This window comes from Fukomys damarensis, unplaced genomic scaffold (assembly GCF_012274545.1).
Source record: "Fukomys damarensis isolate Sample0158 unplaced genomic scaffold, DMR_v1.0_HiC HiC_scaffold_33, whole genome shotgun sequence".
NCBI lineage: Eukaryota > Metazoa > Chordata > Mammalia > Rodentia > Bathyergidae > Fukomys > Fukomys damarensis.
In genome coordinates, this window is record NW_022900945.1 from 7,804,857 (window position 1) to 7,828,035 (window position 23,179).

At 36.1% G+C, this 23,179-nt stretch overlaps 1 protein-coding gene and 1 long non-coding RNA gene across 5 annotated transcripts in view; one reads left to right on the top strand and one right to left on the bottom strand.

The window, feature by feature from the left end:
- Negr1 (neuronal growth regulator 1) overlaps window positions 1-23,179 on the bottom strand; it is a 761,458-nt gene that overhangs the window by 561,253 nt on the left and 177,026 nt on the right. The window lies entirely within an intron of this gene.
- The window catches only part of LOC104848918, a 32,235-nt gene continuing 21,272 nt past the window's right edge, over window positions 12,217-23,179 (top strand). The window contains exons 1-5 of one of the 4 annotated variants that reach the window (XR_776593.1): window positions 12,217-12,314; window positions 13,752-14,061; window positions 15,706-15,748; window positions 15,817-15,912; window positions 16,941-17,118. This is a non-coding gene — a long non-coding RNA (uncharacterized LOC104848918). Of the gene's footprint in view, window positions 12,315-13,642; window positions 14,062-15,705; window positions 15,749-15,816; window positions 15,913-16,940; window positions 17,119-20,053; window positions 20,318-23,179 lie in introns of those variants that run through there. The other 3 variants (XR_776594.1, XR_776592.1, XR_776595.2) reach the window with 3 other exon arrangements.

Here is a 23,179-nt window from a genome sequence, read left to right on the forward strand (position 1 = left end):
AGCTGTGAAAAAGAATAATATGTGTTTAATATGCAGCTGAAATAAGATGCTAAGACATGTTCATAGCCTTCAACAATTTCATTTCCCGAAAATTAAATACTTATATTGCATTATTATGTTTTAACTCTTTGCCATAAACATGCCTCTCTGCTCCATATTCTGATTTGAAGTCCCGAGTGAATTTAGAACACTTTGATGACAAGACTCCGCCATAGTCTCTCCTAAATCCCACACAATATCTTGTAAAGTGCTCGGGGACAGTACCAGCCAGACAAACACTCATTACTCGAGAAGTACGGAAATTCTCCGATGAATCCACCGTAGAAGTGGACAAGAGCTTGGATCACACGCAGGCACTCATTCTCCAGGACCATTCGCACAAGGATCGCATTCACAGCGCGCAGAAGCCAGCACTTCAGGGCCACTTAAATAAAAACACCTTCTTGAATGAATTGGCAACAATAGACCTTGAGTATAAAATGAAAATGGAATAGATGCTGATTAAGATGAACCTGTCAGCCCGCTAACTGGAGGCAGTTAAATTGGCAAAGTGCACCAGAGCACCGACAAAAACAAACCCAGAGAACAGAGTCCATTAGCTCTGAACCTCCGTGAAAGGAAAGCACTGAGGATCATGCGTGCGTGCGTGCGTGCGTGCGTGGAGTACGTGAGAGGAAGTAGGAAGACCGGATGGTTATAACAGGATTCCTGTAATCAATCATGCGAGTCATTGTAGGTTATGACGAATATGAAAGAAAACTCCGGCGGAAATGTGAAAAACAGCACTTTAAATTTGGTTAACTAGACCCATGTCTCTTATCATGCACTAAATTAAACTCAAAATGAATCAAAGATCTGACTATTAAAACAGAAACACTAAATCTGCCAAAAGATAGAATAGGTAGAACTCTTGAAGACATAAGTGTAGGTAAAAACTTTATGATTACAACCTGATTGCATGGAAAATGTCACAAAGGATCAACAACTTGGACCTCATCTTACTGAAAAGCTTTTGCACACCAAAAGAAATGACCAGGGAGGTAAAGAGATAACTGAATAGAAAGATATTTTTGCCCTGTGTCTCGGACAAAAGCTTAATAGCTAAAATATATAAAGACGTTAAAAAAAATCAACGAAACAAATGTAGAGGCCCCCCCAAAAAATGGGCATCTGAGAAAAAGACGAATGAAGAAGTAGAAACAGCAAATTATGAAAATAAGGTTCAACAGCACTGGTCATTTGAGAAATGAAAATTAAAACAACACTGAGACTACATTTCACTCCAGAAAGAATGGGTATTATCAAGAAATCAAACAATGACAAATGTTGGCAGGATTAGGGAAAAAGGAATCGTTTTCCATTCTTGGTGGAAGTGTAGACTAGTGCAACCTCTGTGGGAATCAGTGGGGAGAAATCTCAAAGAACTAGGACTAGAGGTTCCTTTAGACTCAGCTGTTTCCCTGCTCAGTATTCTCCCAAAAGAATTAAAAACATCATATGCACATTCATGATAATAGGAGCACGATTTATAAAAGCTCAAACAACCCAAATACCCACCAACAGATGAACAGATAAAAAGACATGCTTTTTTATATGCAATGGAGTACTACTCAGTCATAAAGAAGAACAAAATTGAGACATTTATAGCTAAATAAATGGACCTAGAGATCACATTCTTAAGTGGAATAAATCAAACACATGTAAATATCGCAAGATCTCTTTGGTGTGAGAAACTGAAAGTATAAATTAGGACCAAAATGTGTAATAGATATTGTGAAATAGGAAGAAAATGTTCAAATGGGAAGGGGTACAAAGAAGAGAAGAGAGGAAAAGGCAAGAGGGGAAAAGAAAAAGAAAAAAAAGGAAAAAATGAAAGAAGCAAGAGTGGTAGTCTAATTAAGGACAGAAAAAGAAACCTGAAATTGGGGGGAAGGCAGTGCTAGTAAAACAATATACTAAGAAAAAATAAAACTAAATCCCTCTGAAATTATGGCTTGCAACTATTTCCAAAAAAATAATTTCATAATCTTCAGCTCTTCTCTCCCTACTAATGATGATTGAAGACAGACCTGTCATAAACCTCATCCCTCTCTGGACATTAAACTACTGATCTGTTTCCTGATTGGTTTCACCCATATGTCAGTTCTGTAGTTCAAGAAACCAATGCCAATTGTCCTCTATTGGAATTTGTTACAAAAGAAACACACTTATTTGAGACCATGAATTTCCAGACAGTCAAAATATTAGTAATTTAAACTAAAATTTAATAAAATGAAACATACCTTATGCAGATCAGTTTAGTGTTCGCCACTAATTCTTTTTTATTCATGTTTGTAAGATTGCGTCTCAGCCTTCCTTTCCCAATTCCATTAGGTCTACTTCCAAACTTCCAAAATGTTTTATAAGGGTTTACAAATACCTTTTCATGTACTTAATATCTAGTTAACCTATATCTTAAGTACTTTGTTGTCTTGATTACTAATATACAGGATTTTTTACTCTATTTTTACATTATTCTTAAAATTATATTTTTAATTTTCTTGAGGTTTTTTCTTCTCCCTATGTTGCACATTCCATTAAAATGATAACTTTTTTTGTCCTTAATATGCTCTGTACTCCAAGACTAAGAACTGAAGAATAGATAGCACAGTCACCCTTATTTTTCAACGTGTGACGCTAGATCATCTAACTCGGGTAGTAGTACTTCCGAGATAGTCAAATGCTGGTTTTGTGAACTGCTCCAGTTTCCACTGCAGGGTATAGAAAAACTGATTTGAAAAAGATTAAGAGGATTTCTTCTTTACTCTGTGTTTTTTTAGACATGCTTACAAACAGATGGGGTGCCTCTCTTTACCTCCTATAAAAACACGAGGATGTCATGGGTCATGCACTTGTGCTCTCTGAGCCACAGAAAAAGGAGAGATTGTGCCCATGTTACAGCAGGGTAGAGGAGGTGGTCACCACAGGAATTTCTCTAATTTCCTGTCCTTGCCATAGCAAGAGGCTTGGAGAATGCCACTGAGACCATTTGAAGATCATGATGTACAAAAAGCCAGCAGTAGTAACTCAGAAGCATGCTAATTCTGAAAACAGCCTCTTGAGTCCTGAAGAAGTTGCAGAGAGAACAGGACCAGAGAAATCAAAAGAATTCAGCCCTTATTTCCTTTCCTCTACCCTTCCCACTTCCCCTACACCTTTAGCTCTTTTCTTCCTATTTAACATTATCAGTTGGAAAGGAAAGAAGGTAAAAGAAAAAAAAATATTAGAAAAGGAAAAAATGGAAACAAAGTCCTTGTAAATAGGGCCAGGTTGGAGGGGCCGAAGGGAGGGCAGGGACAAGGGGAAAAAATGAGAACCAAGACCTGTCACGTAAAGGTACAAGATCCCAATGATGAATGCAACTGTACTGTATACCTAAAATGTACCAATAAACTCAATAAAAAAGAAAGAATTCAGCTCAAGAATGGACACCCTCCGCGAGAAGAAAGGACGTTAGATACTCTCTGGGCAAATATGTCCAAGGGACATATTCAATGTGAGCTTTGAACATGTGATGATCACATGAGAACAAACATCAGATCACAAAAGCACAAATGAATGAATCACAATTTGGCTTCCGATCTGTCCTCAACCTCTCTCGCATTTAATGTATTGCAATAAATGACAAATTGCTGTAAATCCCCCTCAATCTCCTCCACCTTGCTTCAAATACATTTCCCCATCATTCTTTTGACGCTTGCAGACAGTGCTGGAAGTTCTTCTTTACGAATGTCTTTAGAACATGTGATCAAAGTTGAGGTGAATGCTCCTCCTACCATGTGTCTTCATCCAACTGTTCACCAAATCTCTATCTGTGCAACCTCGGTCTCTTCCCCAAAGTCAAAATGATCACAAAAGAGAAACATTTTGAACAGATGCAGGACACTGTGGCAGCCATGACTATGCTACTAAAGACCTTCATAAAAGATTTCCAGAGCTGCTTCAGAAGGCGTAAAGAACAATGGGATAAGTACGCGTTTGAAGCAATGGGTAATATTTTGAAACGATATATTGGCCATGTGTCTTTTACTGTAATCATTATTTTAAAAATTTAAACATCACTCATTTTTTATCATGTGTCTTTTAAACATTGGAAGAGGTAATCGAAGGAAACTTTGGTTGTAAACTTTTCCTATACATTTTGCACAAATAATTAGAAAATGACTTCAGAATGAATATCAAAAAGCAATTTTAACTTTTAAAAAAGTAGGGACCTACCTAGGGGCCAGGGATTTAGCTCAGTGGTTCCAGCACCTGCCTGGCAATGGCAAGGTTCGGAGTTTGATCTCCAGTACCAAAATAAAAAAGTAGGGGCCGGGCTGTATTATACTACATGCCTGGAATGTGTGAGTGCCTAAATTTATCTCCTAACACCACAGAAGCAAACATGAAAGGCCCTATTAACACTAGAATTGCTAAAATGAACTACATATCTCATAGTCAAAAGGTAGCATCATTGTATTTGTGATGCTCAGAGCTATACTAACACGTATTCGCAATTATATATTTTATGGGGTTTTTAAATGTGGGTCTTCTCTCATGTCCTGAAACAGTCAGAATGACAATGGAATAAATGTGCCATACACTGATCTACTGCTCAAGGGTAAGTGAAGCTGGAATTTAACACTGTTCAGTGGCTTGAGGGGCGCCAGAGGGAAAATACAAGTTTCTGGAAGTTTTGGGTGGAATTCCACAATTGTTCTTTAACCATGTTCAAGAGAAGGACATTTGAGAATGAATACCCATTATTTCTCAAAGATACAGAAGAAAATGACGATTGCCAATTAAAAATGCAACGGCTGAAACAAAATCGTAAGGAAAACATCCCAGAACGAAAGGCTTTTCCCTGGGAGTGGCCGGAAGCCACACACACTGAACTGGAGGAGGACACTGTTTCCTCTGCTGAAGCCTTGGTAACATTTAATCTGTGCTTTGCTTCGGCTGATGCTCAGAATGTACTGAACACAGTCCCTGACACGTAACAACTTCTCAATACATAACAGCTAACAGTATTAATACTAGTTTACTTGTGAATGGATGGATGGAGAAAGTTTAGAGCTTCTTATCAAATCAAAAGCCTCGATCCTCTGTAAGTTTAATAAGAAGTGTTAGAAAATGAAGTTTCACAGAGGTGCTAATTCAAAAGGCAAACAATGGAAAACAACAATATCCTGAGCTAATACTGGAAGGACTTTTCAATTTTTCTGGGATCCTGACTATTCCCATAATTTCATTTGCTATGATTTGAATATATGGAAATTTGGAGCAGATGCAAATAGGGTTTTCACAAGCACTGTTTTTACAACCATATCTTAACTGCAGAGCTTTGGATATATCGATATTTTATTTAAGCAATATATAATGTTGAGGACAGCTACGTTGGATCTGTAATCACTAAAAGGATTGCATAAATAACAAAAAACATGAAATTGTGATTTCACACCATAGACATTCATAAACTCTGAAGTGATTTATTGCTCTATAAGCAAATGTCTAACACTTCCTTACAAAGAGCTCCCTTTCCTTTGCTCATGAAGATTAATTTTAAATAAGGTAGAGTGTTGTGTAGAGGCAGGGGAAGATTATCAGATGTATGTGGGCTTTTTTACTGTTTTGATAAATGACTTCTGAATAAAGAGTATTACCAAACTAAGGATTTTCTTGTTTTCCACAACGCTTGGAGGTAATTAAAGCATTACTTCCCAACAATGCATGCCAGAGTTTATTTTTACAGTATTCAAGGACAGAGACCAGACACAAATTTTTTAGAATGATGAGGGACTTATTTCACTCTCTAACAAGAATGATCGTGGTCAAGAACTAACTTAATGTTCGTATCTGCACACAACCTTCATACAAATGGGAATTGGAGCTCCGTATCCTTAACCAAATTCCAATACCACAAGTCATAATGCAGCTGTGGTAGCATCCTGTCGGGTTCATATCAGGAGGAGATATTTTCTAAACATCTCTCCAATGATTTGAAAGTAAAATAAAGTAAGAATTCAGAAGAGTCAGCTCACAATTTCCAATGAATGGAACCTAGAGATGAATCTTCAGTTCACTGACACCGACTTTAGAGAATTGCACACTTAAACACGAAAAATAAATTATAAATTGAAGATCATACCAGATAAGTGACCTGAGATAATAGGTATCTATTTTAGAATAGGTCAAAGCAGCTGAATGACTCAAAGTATTTACCAGCAGTAACGTATAGCTGCTCAAAATTTTTGAAAATTAAAAAAATTCAAAGAAAAATAAAATATAAATCTGTTTTTTCCAATGGCAAAGAAAAACATGTTTACAGACTCCTATATGTAATTACTTTATTTTATCAGAATAAAATCTTTTCAAACATGTAAGTTATAGTCAGGAATGGTGGCACATTCCTGTCACCCTTGTTCTCTGGGAGGCTGAGGCAAGATGATCACAAGTTCAAGCCCATCATGGATAACTTAGCAACCTGGAGAGACCCAGTCTCAAAATAAATATTGGAATTCTGTCTAACAGGGTGGTTGGAACAGGTCTGTATAACCTATCAATATCCATTTCCTAATAGCTATGATTTTCAAATACACAGACTCTAAGAAAAGATTAACCACGCTCCTCAGTCACCATTGAAAATGCTCTGTGTTTCAAACTGAGCATCCTCTTCTCCCTGGCTTCTGCCCAAGTTCATTTTAAAGATTAGTTTTTGCTGTATATTTTTTCACACCAGCAATCTGTTCTTAGCCTTTTAAATATCTACCCATCCATTTCAGCAACTGTTTCAAGCACACAGAAAAAAGCATGAGATTTCATAACAAGGAGGGATCCAATGTTAAACCCTTAGAAAGCCATCGCAATATTTATTTCTCAGCATCTATTATCACCCGATGTAAGTACACAAAAAAATAGGGCAGAAATAAAGTTACAATTTAAAGAAAAGTCATTCATTTCTAATGAGTAACTATTACCTATTTCCTTAAAGTGTACTCAATTTGTCATTCTTAAATAACACAATTCGACAAATAATCAGAGGTACAAGTATTATATCAAAGTGATAGCGAGATATCATGCATCAATTGATGCACTACTAAATACTAATTTCATAAGATGCAAGTAATCACATAAATTTTTTAAAAGTGGTAGGATGCTTTAATAAATGATTCTGGAATAGGTTTCACTATCCTTTCAGAATGGGTAGCTTTGGTCAATTTTTATTTTAAAGTCATAAAGAGTATTTCTATTACAAGTAGTCATTGAACTCCTCCACATCAATATGGTGGGAACTCAGGAATCAAATTTTCAACCTGAAGAGTTCACATGTATTAAACTAGGTAACTGTTCATGTCCCAGTAAGCACTTGTTTCGTTAATCGCCATTTGATACTTTAAAATCTTATTACACACTGGTGGATGGCAATCCTTTTTCCCCCACTAAACAGATGGAACACAGAAGCATACAGTACCTAGTGTAAAATTCTGTTTCTGTACAAAAAAAATGAAACTTGCTCATCCAAGCTCTGCAGAACCAAGCCTTCTATGTCACAGAAGAGCCAGCAAATTGGGCTGACTACCTTGGACTCATTTCTCCTCTTCTTTTTGGTATTGCTTCTGTCCATCTTCAATACCCCTTCTAAGTGTGCAAAAGCTAACACAACCTATGCACCCTTGAAATCTCCTCAAATATAATTTTTAGAAGATTTTCCTAATTGTCCCTGTCACAGTGATAAAAGCAATGAATTCCGCGGATCTTTTTCCTCATAATAGCTCCTATTATCATGTCAAATTTAGAAGCAACTTTAGCGTTTGTTTCACCCACGACTCTTTTTTTTTTTCCTAGTACATGGGAAACTGAAGTCTCTAATAAGTAAAGTGATTGACGGCACACTTATGAGGCAGGAAGGACATGTCTCTTTTACCTGCTGCCCTCCCTTCCTAGCTTGCATTGTGAATGAGTCCTGCATGTAGCTTGAGTTGCGTAATTATTTAACACATATTTACACAGCAACTTTTTCATGCAGGAAAACCATTGATGGAGCAGAATGGAGGGACCCGCAGGACCAAGCCTTGAAGGTGCTAGGAAATAGGGCACAAAATATTCCCAAGGAATCTGATGAGGAATCATATGACTTAAAGTGTTCTTCTGCTCTTTTCGGCAAAACTATGGTGATTAATCCTACATCAATTTCAAAGCGAAGACATACGCCTCCAGGGGATCAGTTCTGTTCTGCTGTCACCATATTCTTGAAAAAAATCTGCAAAATTAAATAACATTTGAACAACCTTAAAGAAACAAAAATAAACTTCCCAGAGTAGGGATTCTCCAAGTATGATTCTTATACGACTTGTCCTAAATCACAAAGGCTAATTTTCCACACTAATAGCCAGTAAGGTAATCAGAACACGAGCAAAAGATTTATAGATTTTGTAGCTTTGTTACAGAAATATCTAGAACAATGAAAGAGAAAATTATCTAGCACTCTGCTTTAAGTTGCAGAGTCATTACATTTTTTTCTGAGGGAAGAACTTTTTAACTGAGAATGAGGATGAAAGTATCCATCCTGGAGAAGAATCTTAGAAGTTTATTTAAATCGGAGAAATTGGAAGAGCAAAGACATATTTAAATGACCACAGGTGGTAGCGAGGTTCATTGGTTGGGAACTGAAATTTTCCATGGCTTAAAATGAAAGAAGTAAACCGTATAGAGTTGCAGAATGGAAAGCTATCTGCGAACATTTTTTCTCTGTGAAGTATACTGCAGGACAGTGTTCCACCTCAACCTCATTCCTCTGTGTCCCGTTACTGCGCACTCCATCAAGCACACACAACTTCAAAGCAGGAAATGCACTAAGAAGGACCTGTCAGTTTCCCCTAGGAAATGATGAGCTTCTTCAAGTCAGCACCTTCTCTTATTTATCTTTGCACGTTAACGCTCGACATATTGTAAAGCATTAGATTAGGCTGAGCTGGAAGACACGGCAAGTAATCTCACTCTAATAAATGGTCTGACCGCCACCGTGGTGAAGTCTCTCAAAGTAACAGTTTTGGAACTCTAAGCTAGATCAGCTTCCGGCTGATATAGAGCAAAACATGCACTTGCATTTTTTGCTGTAAGTGTTTTGTTATTTATAGATTGTTGAAATATTTTTTATGGTGATGGAAAAAATGGCTGTACAAGCAGGAAAAATAACTCAAATATATCATAATATTTTATTCAACTTTATTGTACTACTTTTCTAGATGAATTAATTTTTTCTATATTAAAAAGTAAAATTACAAAGTGTAAGGAAACCATAATCTTTTAAATTAATATAAAATATATAAATAAATTTAATAATGGTTAATAAAAATTATTGCCAAAATGCAAAAATATATAATTAATTACATTATTTGTGGCTGAAGTATTTAATATACTCACTGATATTGAAAGGAACTTCTACAGTGGAAGTAATTAATTTCAATTGAATTTGTTTTAAATAAAAATCAGGATGTACAGTTGTCATCAAATTATATAGTCCACACAATTTCAAGTAGAAGAATGAATAATTGTTTTGGTTCTCATTGTATATTTCGTTGAAAGTACTTAGCTGACTCTATTAGCTGACTTAGATATCTTAAAAAACTAGATTGCTCTCTACAGTGTTTTCACTAATTCTAACTAACAGTGAAAAAGGATTTTCAAACACCTATCCACAGGTAACTCTTCCAGATACTGTTGTGTAAATGACCACAACTGAGTTATATTGAATGTGACAACCAGCCTGAAATAACCATCGTTACCTCCTACTAGTTATGCCTGCATATGGTTCTCCTGCTGCACAGCATACATTATTATTAATGGGTGACTAAGGAGATTACTACATGTAACTTCTGAGGTTAGGTCATGAAAAATATTTTAAACTCTGTTTTCTGAAATTACTTTGGGGGTGAATCAAGTTCCACGAGGACGCGTGAGCAACTTCATAACGAGGCCCACCAAGCAGAACTGAAGTTTGCTTCTGACAAGGCTCGGGGAGAATTTGCCCACAATATACCAAAGAAGTCATCCTGGAATCAGATTTGCAGTCCTAATGTTGCAGGAAAGTGGAATAGCTCTGAGCTATAGCCAAGTGTTATAGCTCTGACGCACAGCCAAGTGTTACAGTGCTGCAATTTGAAGACTCAAGAATCTGACAGTTGCTCAAAAAGGTGGAGAAAAACTTTTAAGATTCCAGCAGGCTCAGAGGAATTTATACTCAAAGTCTGAGAGCCCTACCAGAAATGAGAGCCTCCTCCTATAGGGATCTACAGGGTAGGGGAGCATGTTCACCGAAGCAGGAGAGTGGAGTCACATTACCATTCCCGAAACGTTTACATGCCACCTGAGTGCTCACTGAAGCAGAGGGGCGGAGTTATAGAGCATTCATGCAAGGGGCGGAGCTTAGCAAAACACTCCTGTGAGGGGTGGAATTTAACACTACCATGTGAGGGGGTGGAGCCTAACAACATTCTTGTGAGGGGGCGGGGCTACTGGGAAATTCCTGCAAGGTTAATAAATTCAAATAGTTATAAAATATTTTGATATACTGGGAAGGAGCCCAGCAGCACAAACAAAATAAAAGATTCTGTGGAAAAAAACCCCCAAAACAAAAAATATGGAGGCAAGGCCAAAGGCCTGTCTTACTGTTTACTGTTTCTCTATCACTATCACGCCTTCAGATCTGAAAGTGAATAATAGCAACTTTTGATATTTTAAATTTGCACAGTAAAACATGGTGTCTTTTTTAAACATAAAACTATGTTTTGTAACTAATGAAAGAGGAAAAATATACTTGTATTTATAAATTTTTGGTACATGCTTGGACAACGACCATTCTTGAGTCTCAAATGCCGAAATTCTTTTATTTCCTCTGTCCTCCAAATAAGCTCAACTTTTCCCCTACTAAGCTCCATACTGTCCTTAGAATCCCATATACATTTTCCAGTTCTGGGGTTTGTATGTAGTTTCCTAAGCTCTTTAAATCCAACCTTGTTCTGAATCAGGACTACTCACCATTGATTTCAAAGGACACAGTTAACACTAATGTATAGCAAGATTTTGCAGAAGCAAACCCCAGTTTCCGAAGGCACCTTTACCTGTTGTGAAAATATACAGTATAATCAAGATTATCGTCATAAGAACACAACTTGATTTGAAGAATACACTTGTTTCTGAACTTGATTTTTTTCTAATATAAAACACCTTTACTTAAGCATTACATTACCAAGCAGAAGGGGAAAAAACAAAAGAAAACACTTCTTTTGGAATGATCATTGTAATGCTATGAACCCTGGAAAGAACTGGATCGTTTGCAGTTTGGAGAAGAATATAATATTGCCAGTGATTATATCTAGAAAATGGTTAGCACTTCCTTCCATTACGCAGTATTATTTTATTGCCTCGAAGAAGCTTTCTCATTTTCTAAGCTCCCTTTGAGTACTATAAGGGCCACGGACATTCTTGAGACTAAAAAGTTTGTTTGGCAAGGAAAACTTAGCTTGGAAGGCAAGGCTTGGTACCTCAGTTCACAGACGGAGGGAGGCTTGGCGATGCCCAGGGCTTTGCTGCTTGGTGAAGAAAGAAGCTCCACAAGACTGTGACTCACTGCTCTCTCCACTGACACCCACTGGCATTAAAAATGCTGCCAGTAATCCTGAGGGAATTTTTGTCTTCTGTTTTGAAAGTTGTCAACTTTATTGGAGCCAGAATCTTGAATCACTGCCTTTTTAGGAAATTTGTCAAGAGTATGTTAGAAATTGGCCAGCTTTCTGGGTCACCCATTCCAAAATCCTTGGCTGGGCTTACAATAAAACGCTCAAGAGATGGAAACCTCATCCTCCGAATGATCTGAGAGAACGTGGTTGGCTGACTTACTCAAGGGTCATTTTTATATTTCCTATAGAGCCCTTTGACACTGCTGATGATAGAGATGACAGAGAAGGAACTATTTCATGAAAATTGCTATTTAGAAATCAAAATTTAGAAGTGGACGCCTATGTGAACGTTTAAATGCTACAAAAAAGTGCATCTTCAGTACTGAGACTGACAGACTTGTCAAATTCTTCAAGGAAAATATGCTTTATGACCTCAGAATCAGTATGGAACTTCTGATTATTGCTTCTGCTGAAGTGGCTTTACAACTAAGTACAAATCGAATAATTTTGATGTTGACATGGAAAGCATTACTGAAGCAGTAACTAGCTCAATGTAACTAGCTAACATAAATTCAAATGAGGAATCATACAGAATTCTGTTGTTCTAGAAAACAGGTAAATCCTCATGGACATAGCTGATGATAAGAACCAGACTCGGTTTGGTATTATTGTTAAGGATCACACAGATCCAATAAAAAGGAAAACAACTTCATTTGATGCAAAAAAAAATGACATATACATGACCATATTTCACATTAAATATTCAAATTTGTATCCAAGCAGCTGTCTTATCAAGAAAATTAATTTTGAACAGTTAAAAGTTTATTTCTAATTTACATAAATTTCATTTATTGTTCTGTATACTCGTTTTTAGTGTTGGGTCATTAACTTTTGCATAAAAATAATGAAATATTTTTATGAATAGCTCAACTTGGTGTATGACTAAAATATATGATAACAAATTACTCAGAATTTTATCAACAACTTTGTATTTCTGTTCATGTTTTACTTTTATCCAGTATGGGATCTCCTGTTGACTCCCCATCCTGACTAATTAAGGGCCTTATCTTTTCATCAGAGCTTGTTTGAATATTTTCAAGGCTGAGTCAACATTGTTGACTCCCTTTGCATTCCTATCACTCTATGTTTCTACTTCTACAACAGTTCCTATTGGATTTTATTGTACTTTTCTTCTATTGTATCATTAGGTTGTGTTTTTCAGGACAGAAAGTGCCTATTCTGTGCACATGTTAATTAGTACAAGTGTCTCAGAAATGTTGGGTGCTCACAAAATATTTTATGTTATTAAGTGCAAAAAGAAGATCCCTTTTTTTTCTGTTTTGATAGTTTTTAGGTAAGCCTATGTTCATAGGCCAAATTATTTTTTCTGGATAGATGCTTTCATCTTCATTGTAATTTAATGCATCACTAGTTATGGCCAATTGCTATAAACAAAGTATATGTGATAATTTAGGGCTTTTAGCTTCTAACACTATCACCTTTAAATTACAAAAATTTACTTTTATAATATTTAAATTATAATCAGTAGTTTATATGTAAGGAAAATACTTTTGCCATGTAAATTAAACCTATGTAATCTAAAGATTTTTTAAAAGCATCTTTTAATTTTTCATATTACATAAATCATACTTAGTTGTAGATACAATTTACTTGATCTATTCTTTAAAATTAATCACCAGGAACCAAAGTAAGGTAATTAAACTCCAAAGCCATATATCCTCAGCCAAATTTTATCTATAATTAGCTAACATAGATAAATTAAGGACAATTAAAAACGCTGAATTTTTCAGTGCTGCACTTATTCTTCACCCCTTTCCGCCCCATAGAGCCTTCCTGATAATGTTAGTTTCATGTTTTGTATTTACAGCAGAATGATGGTATCAGAAGACTTCAAATAATTTTGAAGTTACCATGAACTTTAAAACTTTTATTTGAAAATTTTAAATAAACCAAACATATTAGAACCTCAAGGAAATATTTGTTGAACTTAGTCTAATACTCCAAATATTCAAAGTGGAACCTTTGCTTCAGACAGAAGGCACTGCTCAAGCAATTAGAAGAATATGAAACTACAAGATCAGAGGATAGAATCTACACCAACTGGAATAACTCTGGGGAATAATTTTACAATAATAGATGCATTAGTTGGAAAAACTTACGGCAAAATATCTCCTGCATAAAATATAGAGCATGTGGCCAAGTTAAACTTGAGGAGAAAAGATATTTGTATCCCAAAGTAAATCATCAACATTCTCGCACATTTTATCACAAATCCTCGAGTGGTCAGAGGAGCCCTTAGGAAGATCTCTGTTGCTTGGAAGTGACCAGTGGATTTGAATCTGTAAGTATTTGCATCAGCAGCCTTAGAGATCTGTGCACTTCAGCACTTTCCATTTGCCTTTCTCTTTTTCTCTTGGCTTTGTGAAACTATTTCCTATCTTCCACTTTTAGATTTCAGATCCTTTGGAATAATTTATCACTGTACTTCTTGGATTCATTTCTGCAAGCCACTGTGCATAATTTAAAACAAGCAATTTTACAGGGAATTTTATTTTTCAAAATAGTTCTCAAACATCTAATTTATATCCACCACAGTGTGATGCTCTGTTTCTCAGTGAATATCTGTATTATTTTGTAAAGTTATTTTATAAAGTTAGTCTTCCAAGTTTTGCCATCTTTTGCAAGTAGTCACCATAAACACATATTTCAATAGCGATTTGCCATTAAATTTCTCCTAATATTTGGCCTTCCATTTATGCTATTTATACAATGAAGATGCCACTTTTAAATCTTGCCTTTCTTTTCCTTATGTGTACATAAAATGAAAACTCCCTCCCCATTCTTATAGATATCTAAATATATTGTTTTCCTACCACATCAGGGAGATGGACTTCTAAGAAAAATTTTGAGTAGTTAGGACTTAAAATTTCAGAAGAAGACAGAAACCACTAATTATTCTTCGAGATCAAAAGGATGCATTTCATTTGCAAATACAATCAATTCATGGAGGCTATAGTACACAAATAATACTAACACATATAGCACTTCTCATCTTCAAAGGATTTTCAAAATATTAACTAATTAACAAGATTACACATTTATTAGGTAACATGTGGACCACATGCTTTTTCTTAAAAAAAGAGGTTTATGCTAAAATTACATATATTTTCATTATCAATGTGAAATACCTAATATAAATTTTTATTTCTACTACCTATTATGAATATTTGCTCAAAATTCACTAATATTAAAATTATTTAGTAAAAGTTAGAGATTATAGAATAGAAAATATTTACATTGCCTTTATCCTTTATGGCATCCTTTTGAACAAAGAGATTTAAAGTTTCATTTAAAGAATAGAAGATTAAATGAATTATAATTCTTAAACATTTTAAGAATTAAATTCTTTATATCAAGCAAATAATTATCTTTATTTTTTATTCTGTATGTCTTTTCCTCTGATTCACTGCTTTTTGACTTGCTCTAGAATTATTTTTTGTTTGAATGTATTCTTTTCCCTCTATTCTTCAGAGATAAAATGTAAACCTTTCTTGACATCACTAAAAAGATAGAAAAATATAACTGAATATGCAGATTCTGCCTGGATTTCAACATTTAGAGACATGAAATACTTATTAACAAAATGTTATTTGAAAAAGAGGATATTATCCATGCCTTACTAAATAGATGAAAAATATAGCAAATTGAAAAAAGAAACAAGTAACAATTCAAATGTATTTGGGAAAATATAAAATAGTTTGGTCCAAAATATTTTTTAGAAAAAAATGTTCACACTATTCAGAAAATCTCTACAAGTTTATTTAGCCTTTTGAAAATATACAACACCAGGAAACAAAGCAGTTTATGTATGTGTAAATCTTTCAGAGCTAGATACTAGCTCACAAATACTTGTGATTCTGATTTTAGCTAGTATTTTACTATTAAAGAGAAAATCAATCAACGTCCTGTATTTCTCTTCGTATAGGTCTTCGGATCAGGGGAGGAGTTAAGCAAGCAGAGGAAAGCTAGTAAGTACAGCCCAACAGTAGAATAGGAAATGTATGAACTCATTATTTATTGAACTTTCTTCCGGCAGAACATGAAGTATCGCTTGCTTTATGATGTCATAGGAGATAACAGCTAACCTGGCTAGGAGTTTGGGACATTGGCTTTCTCCTCTCAACCTCTCAGGGTGAGTTTTCCCTGGGCCCTTATAGATTCTGGGTGGAAAACGCAATTAGAATAGCACATCAAGTAAGGGAGGGTCCTGCTGGAATTACAGTGATTGATTTATAAGTTTACCATCAAAGTGATAACAATAACAGTAGATTCTTAATAAGTTACTGTTTTAAGAAACAGATTTCTCCTTATGCTCATTAATAATATTATTTTCACTCATCTATGTCCTTTGATTATATTTAAAATGTACAGGAGCTAGTAATTAATTTTTATTAGATCAGTTCCTTTTCATTACACATAACAATGTTTAAGAAAGAATTAAATAGGCTGCGAAAGTTAACTTTTGTTCTGAAGTCTGTTTATGCTGTGTTTTCACTGTTTGCCCACTAATACGTCCAATTAATCACCAGTTTCCATTGGCTACTTTTGAACTGTTTATTCTAGTGCAATGCAGGTAGATTACACATGGGTCTCCTGCCCATTACCTACCGGTCACAAAGGTGCGTCCTCACTACTCCTCTGTGCTCTAGCACAGGGTGACCTGTCACTCCCTTGGGTCCCACAGAAGTTACTTTATACTTTCTTACAGAGCAGATTTCATACTCTCCTCATTTTCCCAAATGCCGAGAGCTTCTGAAAGTGGTAGCAGTGTTTTATTCATTTTAAAGTGTCCAGCATTATTTCTAGTGCATAGTACTATTATTAAAAATAAGACATGACACAAATTGCTTACTGCAATCCAAATTAAGAAAAACAAATAAATTCCTTATTGAATTCCTTGGCTTCAATATTCAGATTGTACATTATTAGAGAACATTTAAAATCCTATTTTAATCTGTTAACTTACTTTGTACACCTTTGTTTGCCCATGGACAGTACTCTGCACTAGTGAGGTAGCTGGACTCTATCCAAATGTTCATATATATCAGAGTTTAACAGTTGACTTAGGTCAAGGTAACATGTAAGAGATAGTTTTGTAATTCACTGTATTTATGATTGGTATAAGACAAAGAGATATTCCCATCCTTCACTCCTGTGTAGAGATGTGTGGCTGAAAGCCAGGAGGACCTAAGGGGCCTGAGGCATCTTTCTCAGACTCCCACAGCTTTGAAGAGAGACCCAGAACAGGATACCAACAAGTACTGCATTGACCTGCTGAACTGCACTAATGCAACACAAGAGACTATTTAAGACAAGACATTTATTTCCTTATAGTTACGGAGACCAGGAGTCTAAGGTCAAGATGTCAGCATACTGGTGGCTGATGTCTTAGAGAAGCCACCAAGAGGCCACTCTTTGGGTTGTAGGTGGCTGCTTCCTTGCTGTGCCCTCCCATGGCAAACCCAGAAAGTTCTGAGATCACTTCCTTTATTTATTTTTGTTGTTGATGTTATTGTGATAATGCAGATTGAATCCTGGACCTTCACACTAACGTGCATCCCTAGGACTTCTTAACATTTTTTGCATTAAGACAGGTTCTCACTCAGTTGCCCAGGTTAGGCCCATATTTGTGATCCTCCTACCTCATCTCTCAGAGTGTTTGAATTCAAGGTATGGATCACCATCCCAGACTTTCTGCTCATATAAGGCCACTAGTCCTACTGGATTAGAGTTCCTCCCCTTTATTTGCTTCCATTTTCTCCTGAAAAACCAATCTCCAAATACGGCCATGTTGGGGATTGAGGCTACAAGAAAGGAATTTTGAAGCAATGCGGTTCAGTCTGGAACACATACTAATTTTTTCCTTATAATTTCCTGACTTCATTGTAAACATGGAAACATGATCAATCAAATAGGATCCATTTGCCTTTGAGGTTCAAGGTTTGGTCACTGTCTTCACATTCAGCTTTGCTGTGCCAGCTGTGAGAGGATCTTCTACATGATATGAATCAGCCTGGTTATTTGTAAAGAAATGAAAGAAACATAAATGGAGCTGACAAACTTCTTTCCATTCTAAAGTGTTGAGGGTAGAGGAACTTGGCAAGGAGAAAGAATCAGAACAAAGAGTGACGTATAAACGCTATTATAACCCGAAGCCGGTTCCTCTCCCACACTACTCTATGCTACCTGGTACATTCTCTGCTTAGCAGCAGCAAGCCGAAGAGTCCAAGACTGTTCATTCTGTTGAAGAGAATTCAAGAGGTATCTAAGCAAACAAATCAATACATTTTGAAATACGGTGAGGTTGGAAAAAAATGTAAGCTGTAGGTTTGGCTATGTCTAGTTTGGTCCACGTGTATGTATCCATTTAATGACAATGAACAGGGTTCCTGTCGTTACATAGATACATGGGCCAGTCAAGTATCTGTTACCGTTGCCCTTATGGTTTTGTGTTATTAAGCAGGCAGGCATTTCCTTTATAGAAGGTAAGCCTTATGCTTTAAAGCCATTGACTACTTATTACTCTGAAAAAAAAAACAGTATGTATTTTAAATTACTCATATAATTGTTTTGTGTTTTGGTGCCTAATCCCACTCCTTGAAATGCATGAAAAGAATTAAAATGTTCAAATTGTTTCCTTTAATTTCTTCTATGCACTTTCGTGGGTGAAATTAACCTCTACACTCTAAAATGATTGTATGTGTAATATTAAAAATGGAACATCTCATTTCCTTTTTATTTCTATTGTGGGGATTGTAAACACCAGAGGTATCTAATGAAGGCTTTACTTCTACTGCAGTACAAAATAGAAAAGATGCCTTGGAAATGCGACCAGCAGCTTCTCTTTCACATTGGTGTCCTCATTGGCTGTGACACAGCGGTTTTTGCTTTCCTTTTTCTTTTTTTCCTTTATATTCATTGTAATTTTTAATGACTCAAGATGACAAGATGTCAACAATGAAGCTATAGAGAAGCCAGGATCTAGTTCCAAATCGAGCTCTCATTTTAGTGTGTTGTTATGCTAGTTTAGTACCCCAGAGTAAGGGTTAAGTGTATCCAAAGTCACAAAATTCGGACCATTCAAATTTTCAATAAATGGTCTTAACATCACTAACATTGCAACCTTGCATTGTCAAAAACCTCTTTCCCAGCAAATTCACAGATTATTCATTATTATTTTAAAGAGACAGCAAAGATTGTTTGTGTTGGCATCTCAAGTTGTAACTTATCAGATCCAGATACTCTTTCATGTGAAGCTCTATTTACTCAAATTTAAATAGTTTAAAAAATATCATGGACTTTAAACAAATATTCACTAAGCAAATCTAAACACTCAGATAATTTGGCCAGCTATTTTTCAAGAGTAGCCAGATTTTATCAGATAGTTTTAATGATAAAGCATTCGGTGACAAAGGGAAAGAGCAACGTCCTCTACTTTGGTTAGTTTTGCTCACATATGAAATCAAGTACTTTCAATAAATGTATACAGTATACACATTTCATTCTAGATCACATTTTTACTAAGAACTGTCTTACAAACATAAAGCAAGCATCAAAACTCACATTTGGAAAACAAAGAAAACCTTCTACTGAATCTACAACCTTTGTTTCACACACAGACTGGAGTCCCTGCAGGGCAGAACCTTATGCACTTCAGATTTCAACGTGATTTAGTCGGAAACTTGGGTTTTAAAGAATCCATCTTGCAGTGCTCTGACAAAGTAATTGGCTGGAAAAATTATAATAAAATTTTCATAAAGTTCACATTCATGAAGTGGCAAAAATTGCTTTTAGGAAATTACGGTATTAATAATTTACACCCATGTCAATAGCATTTCCAAAATAACTCAAGCTCTCTACCTCCAAGATTATGAACCTACCTTGATTTCTAGCCTCCCGTCCCTGCACACAGTTAAATACACTGAGACACCCTGAGATCTAGACGCAGATTACTCATTTAAGAAGATGGGGCCTTGTTTAATTAGAGATTTATCATTTTAACTAGCCGTACTATTGCACTGAATTAGTTTTCCAGGGTTTGCAGAATTAAAGATGGTAAAAATTGATGAACCTTATCTGTATTTCCCCCCAAAGGGTACAAACTTTTATTACATTTCAGATGCAAAACACAATTAGCCTCTAACCTAACCACGTTAATCTTCCTGAGTTAAGCTTATGTTTTTCTGCTTGTCTAGAAACTTTTAATGAAAGATCTATGTCTTTTTACAGCCGATTTTAATAACCTCTTTATTTGCATCTCTGCCCTTGTTTAGAGGAGGAGTTAATACGATAAACTCCTGGATTACAGAACACTCTGTTAAAACTGGAGATAAATACAATTCTGTGACATTCAGTGGGAGCTATACTCAGCAGGAGACAGACGACAGCAATACACATTTCTCAATTTCCAAAACTTTCCGTGTAATTAACTGACATGAATACAGTGGCATCTTCCATTATTCCCTTCTCGAAATTCCAAACCTGTGGTCCTTAAACAGCACCATTTTGACAAGGCTGGATTTAAAAACTGATTTAATTCATGGGTGAGTAGTCTTTTAGAGGTTGATTTTTTTCCCCCTGTGCAGCAGATCAGGTGCAATTTTATCTCGGTGTTTTCTGTAGCACATTCTGTGATGCTCAACCTACTCCAAACTGTACTTTCCGCTGAACAAAAGTTTCAGTGGGCCAAGTAGAAGTTGTCTGAAAATGGGGAAAGGTCGATCGGTCATGGGAGTTCTCCCTCGGGGTTAGGATCTGTGACACAGGTGCTTTCTCATCGCCAATGAAATGTTTGATACCTATTGTGTGCACTCTGATTTTATCTCTTAGGGGAGATTTATCTCAAAAGAAAAAGGAAAGTAACATCCTCTTTTCAAGGCGGAACTACAGATGTAAACAGTAAATTCTCTAGCCAAGAATTACCTAAAATATGTAACCACAGTAAACTGATTTACCTCTCACTGTATTGATATTCTAACACTCTGTCATTGGCTTCACTATTGCCAGTCTGCAGCAATATATTGAAAAAAATGTGTCTTGAAATTACATTTAAAAATGATTTGGGGGGATATTTTATACGAAAATTGTCCAGAGATGTCAATTTTTAAACATAGAACTGCATAGTTTATTCCAGTGGACAGCATCAATTTTCAGTCACTTAACAGTGAGATGAAACTTCTGTACACAAAAGTCGTGTCTCACATATTATCCAATACTCAGCACGACACAAAACCCAGTGAGGTCAGCTGCAAAGTTTCAGTGAGTGAAGATGGAATCCATATTTGCACAGGAGGCACCGACTCACCCAATAGTATGCAGATGGAACAAGAGGAAAGAAAAAATAAAAAACTGTTAAATACACAATTTTCTCCAAGCAGGTGGGGCACAGCTATGACCTCAACACTGAGAGAAGCTAAGCCTGGAGTATCCAGAGTTCAAGTCCTGTTAGGGCACATCAGTGAGACCCAGTACCAAAACTTAAAAATAAATTCAAAACCAGACTGGGGATTTTTCAAACCCCGGTCCCTTGAAAAAAAATTCATAAAAACCTTCTCACAGAAAAAATAGCCAGTCAAGAAACATAATTACAATTACTTCCAGGGTTGATCTCAATGTTTCTTGCCTTCTGATACTCAATGTTCTATAATCAATGTTATCGCCTTTATGAGTCTTCAGTCTCTTCTTAGCCTAACTAAAACCCAAACCTCTTTCCTAAGTTGTTATTAATGATCTTTGTTTTTCGCTATATGTAATCATCCTTGTGTTTTGTTAATGACAAATACCTAGCACTTCACTTTTACAGAAAAAAAGTCCAAGTAACTTATGAAATTCAAGATCCTCCCCAAACTGGTGCCCTCTTTATCTTCTTCACTCACCATTCTAATAAGATGCACTGTTCGCATGTACGGGTAGTCTCGAAACTGTGACATTTCCCTTAAATTAACAATTGCTTATTTGGCGTCCTCTGCCTGAAAAATGCTTCCCAATGTTGTATACCCCTGGGAAATTTCCTTCAAATATTACCCATTTCTTAAAGCCTTCCAGAATTGTCCAAGCAGAATTAATCACTCTTTATTCTGTGATGCAGTATCTACAAGATGCTTTTGGGAGAACAGCTCCTACATCAAGCGATATCAGAATTTATTGTTGCTGTATACCGTACTACCCATAATTCATATTTTCCTTGCTCTGAGCAGAAAAAATACTATTCTTATTTGACTTTAAAGGTACACCATCTAGAAGAGTGTGAAGCAGCAGAATTAGTTCAATAAATGTAAGTAGAGCATGAAATAAAGTAGCTCTAAAGAACTGTGGGACTCATCTATTTTGCTCGGTGACCAAGCTGATGAACTCCCAAAAGACATGTACATCTTCCTGCAGTCATTCATTCCCGAGACCCAACAAGGAGGCCCCTGCTCACATCTCGATAGTCTCTTGCTGGGAAGTAGCTTTCTCATCTGAGCTCCACTCCCACATCCCCGGGAGGAAGTGAGTTGTCAGCAAAGCTAACCCTGACTGTGCCTGGCAAATTCAAGCACATATATTTTCCAAAGATAGTTTGTCCTGAAAAGGAATCCGAGTTCTGCCCAGGACATATCGCTAACGCATTAGCAAATGAGTAGCCAAGTGCGGATAGAATGGACCGCTTCTTCAGTGTTCTTCAATACCCAGAATATATAGCTGGAGTGAAGTCCTGTCAATGAATGATTCTAAAATCAGTGTGAGGAAAGGAAAGGAAGAAAATTCTTTGTATATGTTATTGTTTTCAAGAAGCAACTACTTTGGAGATTGTTAATAGTTCAAGGTGCAGTATTTGCTTTAAAATAAAACTTATTTGGGTCCAAATTACTTTTCAAGCTGTGCTGGTACGAATAATCTTATAAGATAAACATAGGAATTTTAAAATTAAATACTTTTCCTGGATAATCTCATATCCCAGTGAGCTGATAGATACTCAGTGTTACATATATATTCTCTCAACCTCTACAATTTCTTACAAGCTGCATGAGGATTCCGGGGCTTAGATACCTTAGTAGACTTGGCACAGGTCATAGAAATTCAATGGGCGGAGCCAAAGTTGGAACTTGAGTGTCATTTGCTTTCAAAGCCACTTTTATTTAGAAGACACTAGGAATTTAAGGCATGATATCTAGTATGACTGTGCATAGTTAAATATGTAGATTAAATAGTTCAGCAAATCACAACTGTCTCATTCACCATCATCAGTTTCCTGAGCATAACCCAACCTGCCCAGACATGGGTAATTTACATCCTGCCCTCAGTGTGTAAGCCCTACAAGCCAAGAACCTAGCTCTTGATTACAAAGGCTATGCATACTCCCCAAGACTCAAGACTCAAGAATACTCAGTAAGACACAGTCTTACACTATATATATATAT